This window comes from Macrobrachium rosenbergii, chromosome 12 (assembly GCF_040412425.1).
Source record: "Macrobrachium rosenbergii isolate ZJJX-2024 chromosome 12, ASM4041242v1, whole genome shotgun sequence".
Classification (NCBI taxonomy): Eukaryota; Metazoa; Arthropoda; class Malacostraca; order Decapoda; family Palaemonidae; genus Macrobrachium; species Macrobrachium rosenbergii.
This window is the reverse complement of record NC_089752.1, coordinates 101,672,867-101,682,295: the sequence shown is the minus strand read 5'-3', so window position 1 is coordinate 101,682,295 and position 9,429 is coordinate 101,672,867. Positions and strand designations below refer to the sequence as shown.

Sequence of the window (9,429 nt, the reverse complement as noted above, 5' to 3'; positions counted from 1 at the left end):
AATGTTGAAACCCGGTGTTAAACTGATTGATCCCTCGTTTGGACCTTTTATATCTGGTCAAGTTTCAATCAGAATTAATACTTTTTTAATATATATATATATATATATATATATATATATATATATATATATATATATATATGTACATGCACACATGTGTGTATGTTTCTGTATATATATTGTATTTCTGTATATATATTCAATATGTATTGTGTGTGTGTGTGTATGTGTGTGTGTGTGTGTGTGTGTGTGTGTGTGTGTGTGTGTGTGTAGTCGCTCGATTCTCAGTTGTTACTGCAAGTTAGTTAAAATATATTTTGGTTCAGGGCCCTGAAGAGCATTTCTCGAAAATTTGACCGGAAGGTGGGCTGTGTGACTGACAACTAGTGATTACATATTGGGAAAGAGAAATGTAACATTTTAGGTAAGAGAGCTATTGGGATCCTCTCTCTCTCTCTCTCTCTCTCTCTCTCTCTCTCTCTCTCTCTCTCTCTCTCTCTCTAAGTAGCCTCGGTGGTGGTCTGCGGTCTCTAAGCTCTTTTGTTAACAAATAATTTCCTTTAAACAGATTGTGACGCCAGTTTTATTAGACATAATCAGACCAGAGCATACCAGTTCCTGGTTAAGATTTGCATGGTTATATTAGTGACAGAAGCACCGTTTTCAGCACAGTTACAGTAAGTGGTAAGGGAATCTCACTCTGCTCCAAAATGTGACTCAAGGGAAACTTGAGAAGGAACTGCGTTTCATACGTCATGATAAATTCGCATTTCAAGTTGGTTACTTTTTATATAAGCTTCTGTAAAAGCGCAACTAATATAAATGTTGATACCACCAAAAGATCATAGGAAATGATTTTTCATTTCGATGAATCGTGATACTTAAATGGTTTTTGTGTTTTTTAATGTTTTACAGAAACTTTATCTTGGAACCAGAGAGGAGGCAAGGAATCATCGGCTGTTAGTAAATTAAGGTGGCTGTTATAAACAAACCTCGCACATGAAAACAAATCATATTTTTCAAAGGTTTCCAAGAAACGAGAAGGAAAGTTAACCAATGCAAAAATAAGGGTAAATGTTGACTGTAATCTTTTCACCTTTTCATTCTGTCCTTGTTTAGGGAGGTTATTTGGTGGTCGGCGGTCCTGGCAATGGAAAATCCAACTATGCGATTGTTGAGGATATTTGTTAACTGGCGCCACTAAATACTGGCTCTACACACCCCAGTGTAACGCCCGCAATTTCAGGTCAGAAACATAATCTGAATCTTTAGTTAGATAGATGTTCTTCTAATTCTTGCGTTCAAGGAAGCTTATGATTCCTTAGCTTATACAGAATTTAGCTTTTAGCTTTCATAAAAACATGGGGAACGAGGGTTCACTTCCTCAGTTGTGGGTGGAGGTAGATTCCTAAAACTTCTGTTGCAATGAAGATCGTAATAATGACACCAAAAGCAGAATTATGAAAAGAAACTCAATTCTGCGTAACGTACTACATATTCTACGCAGATCTACTTAATAAATAACGATAATCTAAACAAAAAGAAGCTTACTGCTGAATGTCAAGTAAAAAAAGCTGTATCTTGGAATCGGCCTTTTACTGGGAAATTTCTTAAAGTCATCCTTCCTTATTCGTGAAACCATGAAATGAAAATAACTTTGCGAAAGCCTGGCGGTTCAACCATCCTAGAATCGGTGTTGAGACCGGAGCATGTGCATTTGCTAGAGATCTCTGCTTAATTACTACTCCGCAACTGCCGCCGACCAGCCGTGCAAGTCTCCGAGCTTCTCATCACGAGCCTGCGTGACGTCATAAGATCTTGTTTAATCCCCTGGTTTGTATTTCCTGGATGTTTCCGGGAAAACAGTGATTCTTTAAGTAATACGGATAGGTAATTTTGTACGTTAGATTGCTCATAAAACCACTGAAAGACGGGATTTCTGTTAAATGTAACTCTTTTGTTCGAGAGGATAAACGATCACCAGGTATCAGCAGTCGGTATTAACCCGGTATGTATCCACCTACTCGTCACCTCCGAGGTGCTAGTACTAAACATGGCGGAAGCTCAATGGAACGCCGTGTTTAGACTAGCCCCTCGGGAATCAAAGGTATCGGATATTAATGTATAAAAATGGGTGAATGTAATACTCTGATCTTCGAGGGGCTAGTACTAAACACGGCGTCCCATTGAGCTTCCGCCATGTTTAGTACTAGCACCTCGGAGGTGACTGAGTGGGTGGATACATACCGGGTTAATACCGACTGCTGATACCTGGTGATCGTTTATCCTCTCGAACAATAGAGTTACATTTAACGGAAATCCCTTCTTTCAGTGGTTTTATGAGCAATCTAACGTACAAAATTAACTATTCGTAAGAATCACCGTTTTCCGCGTCACCTCAGAGGTGACGCGTAGGTGTAGGTGGATACGTACCGGGTTAATACCTCAGCAGCCTTGCTCTTTCTTTGTTTAATGTTTTGTAAGAAGCGGCGAGTCTTGCTTCAAGTCCTTTCGTATACTGATGCGAAAACCGGAAGGAGAATGAAAAGCAAAATCTTAATTTCAAAACCTACAAAGCTGAAACTTAAGAAAATTTAGCTTTTATTGTTTTGACTACTTTGCCACAAAAAGGATTTGTATAGCACATATTTTTCAGCAGTTTATCTGATATTGCGCTCATTTGAACTGTTTGTATACTGGACATCGTAGTATTTTCAGCATTGGCATATGCTAAAATTTCTCTGTCAGTAAATAAAAGAAAAGTGCGAAGCCAGGTAACTTTCACTTAATCAATCAGTCAGTTAAAAAGTAAGTAGGAGCCAGAAACGAAATAATAGACGATAAAGAATAATAAAAACGAAGGAAGAGAAATGCTGGAATTACCGGCATTATCACAATCTGTAACCTCACCTTCGAAAGGAGGAAATGATTCATACCTGTTTTTAGGGTAGAATGAGTCAGGGAGTCTCTCGAAGCGGTTTGATCCGGTACAAGCTGTGGTTCCCCGAAAGTGCTCACTCTTCAACGCTGGGTTACTGAACGTCTCTCACTGTATTGCTGCAACGCGAGTAAAAGGAAGTAATTCTTGTCATTATGTCTTTTCCTATTCTCAAACAGGAACAGATGCACTCAGTCATCATTTCCCTTAGGAGCAAGTTATTCCTAGTGCATAGTGGATTCAGTATTAAATTTTATGTGTCTTAGTATCCGTGAATGTAAAAAAGTTGTGAGTAAATGAAACAAAATTTATGTAGTATATATGAAATATAAATATTATATATATATATATATATATATATATATATATATATATATATGTATGTATGTATATGTATATATATATATATATATATATATATATATATATATATATATATTAAAATATTTGTTGTTTTAATATATGTGAATAAAATATATATATATATATATATATATATATATATATATATATATATATATATATATATAATACTGTACAATATATATATATATATATATATATATATATATATATATATATATATATATATATAAATATATATATGTATATATATATATATATATATATATATGTGTGTATGTATGTATATGTGTATGCTTATATATATATATATATATATATATATATATATATATATAATATATATTATATATATATATGTATAATATATATATATGTATTAGGATCTTTGGTTGTTTTATGGGCGTTATGGTAGTTTGTTTGTTTGGCTAATCCCCCCCCCTCCTCTTATTTTCACAGGAGTGTTTACGTCTGTGTTGGCGTGGCGCCAACCTTTAGTCAGGTTCGGGCAGCAGAAGCGAACAGGTTGTTCTCTTGGGAAGAGAACTTTTATACCAGCAGCAGTTCGACTTTACGTTTCTTGGGCAGCCGATGTTTGGGCCCAGGCTATACGAAGATGGTTGTTTGTTAGGTGGAGACCTTGTCGGCAGTTTTGGCTCGGGTGTAGTGGCCCGTGTCCTTTGTATTTTTGGCGAGACGGCAGCAGGACGTCGTGATATACCTGCTGTCGTTAGTTGGTGGACTTCGCTGGAGATGGCTTTTTTTGTATCGGCTGCTGCTGGTACTTCTTTTGATATAAAGTAATATTGCTTTATTTTTGTGTTTCGTGGCCCGGACCTGGCTCATTTGTTATGGCCTTTTTTTTTGTTATAGATTTTTATTAAGATTTAATATTAATAAATCTATTTTTATAGCAAACTCCTGTATTTTTGTTATTCCTCCTCCTTTGTGTGTGCGAGCTGTCGATTAGCCAGAGCAGCCCCAATAATATTTCCATCTAGATCCTGTGTTTTTCTTAGGGCCGAAAACTCGGTTTGTAACATTGGCGACCGTGACAGGATTGGCTCTGCTCTGGTTGTCGGAGTTTTCACCGCATTGGAGGGGGAGGTTGGTTATTTTGAAAAAAAAAAAATTTTGTAATTTTTTTTTTTCTGTCGAGAGGGAAGGTATTAGGATCTTTGGTTGTTTTATGGGCGTTATGGTAGTTTGTTTGTTTGGCTAATCCTCCCCCCCTCCTCTTATTTTCACAGGAGTGTTTACGTCTGTGTTGGCGTGGCGCCAACCTTTAGTCAGGTTCGGGCAGCAGTAGCGAACAGGTTGTTCTCTTGGGAAGAGAACTTTTGAGTACCAGCAGCAGTTCGACTTTGAGGACGTTTCTTGGGCAGCCGATGTTTGGGCCCAGGCTGGAGCAGCGCACTCAACGAAGATGGTTGTTTGTTGGCCGCAGGTGGAGACCTTGTCGGCAGTTTTGGCTCGGGTGTAGTGGCCCGTGTCCTTTGTATTTTATGAGACGGCAGCAGGACGTCGTGATATCGACCTGCTGTCGTTAGTTGGTGGACTTCGCTGGAGATGGCTTTTTTTGTATCGGCTGCTGCTGGTACTTCTTTTTTGATATAAAGTAATATTGCTTTATTTTTGTGTTTCGTGGCCCGGACCTGGCTCATTTGTTATGGCCTTTTTTTTTTTTTTTGTTATAGATTTTTATTAAGATTTAATATTAATAAATCTATTTTTATAGCAAACTCCTGTATTTTGTTATGCGAGCTGTCGATTAGCCAGAGCAGCCCCAATAATATTTCCATCTAGATCCTGTGTTTTTCTTAAGGGCCAAAACCTCGGTTTGTAACAGTATGCTATATTATTGTATATATATAATTATGTAGATAAATATATATACAGTATGTATGTATGTATGTATGTTTGTGTATATATATACATATATATATATATATATACAAGCATACATACATACTGTATATATATATATATATATATATATATATATATATATATATATATATATATATATATATATATATATATATATATATATAGCATACATATATACATTATATATATAATATATATATATAGTATATATAATTATATTTATAAGCATACACAATACATACATATATATATGTATTGTTACATATATATACTGTTACGTGAGTCCTTTGGCTGATGAGTTAATTATTAATCACTGTAATTCATATAGCCTGCTTTACCCTACGACCCACGTAATCCTGTCAATTAAAGCTAAAAGTTACCCGAAAAGACAGATAATTACTTAATTAGATTCGGTTGCCAGTTGGAACGAGGTTACTGGTATTTGATTTATCATGAACAAATTACTTAAATAAACCACATTGATCAACCATCCCCCAAAAAATAAAATCCCTTGACTTGAGGAAATCTACATGAACCAGTAACAGCTACCCAATTCGTCCCCTTCGGACACAATAATATTTCCCCCACTTTAGGGTATAACGCAACAGCTGAGTCGATCCAGTAACGCCCTTAGAAGCGTTCCCCCAGTGCTTTACGCTATTTCTCCTCTCAAACCAAGGTATGACCAGGTCCAGAGGTGTGCCTGACTGTTACTTAGACGTCCTCTCACAAATCCCCAATTTTTGCGAGGGGTGAATCTTAAATCGAGATATCTAGGCTACACTAACTGTACTTCGTATAATCAACTTCATAACAGGGATATGGTTCCGCCAGGATTCCTTTGTTCAGGACTGAGAAGAGAGAAACTTAGACCAGAAATACAGTGGGAGAGATAACAGAAGACCAGCGAGCAATTGTCATTCTCAGACTTACCGTTATGTAGAGCACTTGTGCACACTGCTCTGACGCCCGGGGTCTGGTGAAAAGCAATGTTCTTGGTTCCACAAGTTGGAAAAATGAAAAGGGAGGAAATATGGATGTGGGAGTGCGACCACTTGCTTCCTTCTCTCATGACCGCTCTACTCTCTCTGACTGACCTCGGGTCGAGGGCACGGTCCTGGTTTGTTGTTCGTAGCCTGCGGGTAGCCTGAAAAAAATGGCAAAAACCCACCGATACACAGTTCACAGGAAAGGGAGGTTAACGTGTACCCTACCTAAAGGTGGTCCTGGCAAAACCCTACCTGTTGGATAGGTCCCTAAACTAAACTTATAACTGCTAAGACGGTTGAATTTTTGAACACAACAACCAGCCAGCTTCTCTCTCTACTTTCCACAGGGAAAGTTTTTCCCCTGGATTTGTCTTTCTTTTGGTTTTGATTATATTTCTACTAAAATACTGCAGAGAGGTCGAACAGCAGAATATTTATAAATATATATATTTATAAACACACACACACACATATACATATATATATATATATATATATATATATATATATATATATATATATGTATATATATATATATAATAATATTAATATATATATTCACAGATATTAAAGCAACAAGTTATATATATATATATATATATATATATATATATATATATATATATATATATATATATATGTATACTTGAATTTTGTTTCATTTACAGACAACATTTTTACATTCACGGATACTAAGACCATAAAATTTAATACTGAATTCACTATACACTAGGAATAACTTGCTCCTAAGGGGAATGACGACTGAGTGCATCTGTTCCTGTTTGAGAATAGGAAAAAGACATATTAGTCCATGTCCAGTAAATCTTCCATCCGATTTCTCGCTTTACACGACTATGGAGAAGGCTCATCAGCAGCATGTCAAAACCCCATACACATTATTGAACCCTATCTTGCATGCATTCTTGTGCTTCCTGGATATTAATTGCATTTTTTCCTATACCTCTTTCTTATTATCTATCTGACCTTTTCCAAGTCATCATGAGCCTGTCATCGCTTATTCTCTGCTCCACCCTTTCACTTGCACTAGTTTTCACCCTTTCTATTCTTCTTACACCACATATACCATGCAGAGTTCATCTCGTCAGCTTCAGTCTTCACTCTACTGTTTGCCTTCACTAGCTACAGTTCTCTTCCATAACGAAGATTTGACTTAACAATGTCTTCATACATTCCCACCTCGTCTTCCATAGACAAAGTAAGTCTCTTCCCAGTCTTCTGCACACTAACTGCTTCCTTTCTTGCTTCACTACTTTGTGACTCACCTCTCCCCTTATCCATTATACTCCTAAATACTTATACAACCACTTTCATTTAAACACCGTCTGTATGAACATTCATTGCTCCATTTTCTCGGCTTCCATTTGCCCTCATGACCTTATTCTTACTCACATTTACTCTCAGATTTTCCCTCCTGCAAAGTTTTTAATATTTTCTGTTGCACTGTCCCCAATCAGCACAGTATTAACGGGAAAGATCAACAATTTCTCTTTATCCATAACTCATTTTTACTTCCACAACATAGTACCTGCGATGATCTTTTAGATTTGGCATGCCATTTGCAAGAGAACCTTGATAAGGTTTTGAGTGTAGAGTAATTCAAATAGATTTTAGTGCTGCTTTCGATTTAGTAAATCACAAGGCACTTATTTATAAATCTTTAGAATCTTGGAGTGGGTGGATGTGTTTTAGGTTTGCTTTAAGATTTCCTTACAGGTAGGCAGCAATGAGTTGCAGTTGATGGGATATTTAGCAAACCAAGACCTATTGTGTCTGGGGTTCCAGAGAGCAGTGTTCTTGGCCCACTGTTATTTTTAGTGTGTACGAGTGATATGGTTGTTGGCCAGTAAAACAAGATTGTTTAGTATGCCGGTGATGCAACACTTGTGGGTGTCGGAAAGTCTTCACTTAGGAGAAATGAAGCTGCCCTTAGTCTCAGTCATGGCATAGAGCGGATTGGTGAATGGTGTAGTCGGTGGGGTATGAGGCTGGACTCCAGTAAAACAAAAGCACTATCGATTAGCAGATCTCTGATATTCCATCCCATCCTCCCCTCCAAGTCAGTGGAACTCTGCTGAATGAATATGAAGCTTTAACTATTCTAGGCGTAACTTTTGACTTGCATCTTACTCTTGAGAAACCTCTAATGAAAGTTTTAGCGAATGCCGCACGAAAGTTAGGTATTGTACGAAAGGCCTCATATATTTATAACAGTGATGAAATCAGAGCAACTTGTTTTAGGTCATTTGTCCATCCTTTACATGAATTTTGTTCTCCGGTATGGATGTCTGCTTCTGCCAGAGATTTATCTCTTTTAGATAGGATGGTTCGTGGTGGTAGGTTTCTGTTTCGTAATATTAGCTGTTATGACTTGGACCATCGACGGAGGGTCTCTTGTTTGTCAATTTTTCACAAGTTGTATTTTAACAGAGATCTTTGACATTCTCAATTGACCCCTGATTCCCTTTTCCTGCCAATAGCAACCAGATTTGCTGAACAGCAGCACCAATATGCAGTAAAGTGCCTCGCTGTCGAACTTCTCAGTTCCAGAGGTTCTTTATTCCTCACACCGCTGGACTGTGGAACAGCCTCCCAGAGGATATCGTGTAGTTGGAACTTCAAAAACGAAGATGCAATGCATTGGTACCTTAATACTATTCTCCTTGCATTTTAATACATTTTGATCTATTTATTAATTTGTTAATTTATTTTTTTTTTTTTAATAAGTAAGATCTCTTCTTTCTGTATTTCCCCTTACCTCCTATCACTTCTTCCTAATGCACACCATATTCTTTGGAAGCTTAAATTTCAAGTCAGTGGCCCCCGTGGGCTTGTTCCATATGAATAGGGTTCATCATCTGAATAATAATAATAATAATAATAATAATAATAATAATAATAATAATAATAATAATAATAATAATAACATCACTGCATCCATAAAAGTATTGAACCACGACAGACACAGCACGCCGTAGTTCCAGACCCAGTTTTACACCAAACCAGTCAGTCTCCATCTTCAGTTCATTACAAACTCAAAACCCTCTACGTTGCTTGGCTATCAATTCCACCAAAGATTTTTCTAGGCCCATGAATGCCACATGCAGCTTTCCTCCTTGACTTTCAAACTTCTCGCAGACTGTTTAATAGCAAAATCCTGATCCATACATGCAGACACGTAAACAAAGTCCTTTTTATCTAAATCCACGCTATTTTTCCCATATCAATCTT

General features: G+C 36.9%; 1 long non-coding RNA gene across 1 annotated transcript; it reads right to left on the bottom strand.

Annotated features, from left to right (window-relative positions):
* Nucleotides 1-2,352: 2,352 nt before the first annotated feature.
* Nucleotides 2,353-6,262, bottom strand: LOC136844275 (uncharacterized). The gene is made up of 3 exons (XR_010854801.1): nt 6,125-6,262; nt 2,937-3,057; nt 2,353-2,518 (listed from the first exon to the last, which is right to left on the bottom strand). It is a non-coding gene; the product is annotated as an uncharacterized lncRNA (long non-coding RNA).
* Nucleotides 6,263-9,429: the final 3,167 nt, after the last annotated feature.